The sequence below is a fragment of the Limanda limanda genome, chromosome 1 (genome assembly GCF_963576545.1).
Source record: "Limanda limanda chromosome 1, fLimLim1.1, whole genome shotgun sequence".
In the NCBI taxonomy this organism is placed as follows: Eukaryota; Metazoa; Chordata; class Actinopteri; order Pleuronectiformes; family Pleuronectidae; genus Limanda; species Limanda limanda.
Window position 1 is genome coordinate 13,523,725 of NC_083636.1, and position 1,009 is coordinate 13,524,733.

A 1,009-nucleotide genomic window follows, 5' to 3' on the forward strand; every position below is an offset into this window, starting at 1 on the left:
CCGTTTGTCCAAAATGTAATCACGACTGTAGCGATGGTGGAGGAAGAGACATCCAGCAAACACAACACGCACCTCACTGGATGGACAGGAGGGGTTTCAGTGCATGATCGCGGACACACACACGCACACGCAGCGAAGAGACTCACACCAGGGCTGAGCGCTGCGCAGCTCTGGCACCAAGTTAAAGCGTCGTAGAAATGACATTAGCGCTGCTGTGCGCCTATTGGCTGAAACTCAAAGTCGCCCCCCCTCACTCCCTCCCTCCCCTACACACACACAAACACACACACACACACACACACGCACACGCGCACACACACACACACACACACACACACACACACACACACACACACACACACACACACACACACACACACACACACACACACAGGCCTCCCCCTCTGCTCACTACAGTGAATTTTATATACATCCACCCCATGAGTTTTATGGGGCCATGACTAAAAAGCAGTGGCTGATCTAGGATCTTTCTAAATCAGGGGTCATAAAGGGGCCCACAATTTAGGGCCGAATCCGACATCCATGTCCAATTCCTGATTCAGTAAGGTGCACATTTAAGTCATTTGCTGTTAGTTTTACAGAGCGCAACAGTCGCCGCCCACTTTAAGAACGTCTCTGGTTCCAGAAGTAAGTGTCCCATAATTTTTTCTCCATTGACGTTTCATAAAATCCTAATTAAGGAGCTCTAACCATGGAATGAGGCCGACCAAAAAAAGACTAAGTTACAAAACTGTGTACAAACTTATTTTATGAGTGAAGGAACTAAATATCCCATTAACCATTGCGAACAAGCCCTTTTTAACGTGTTGCAGTCTAGTTTATTTTTTCTATGTATGTGTACAGCATTTCATAGTGTTAGTAGAGTGAAAGTTGAATGATCTTATAATTGCCAACATGATTTTTGTGGTTGTGATGAACATTTCCATCGTATCAGCGATGTTTTACTTTAATTGAGTTGAAAATAGCTCCTTGTTTAAGTGCATTGGAA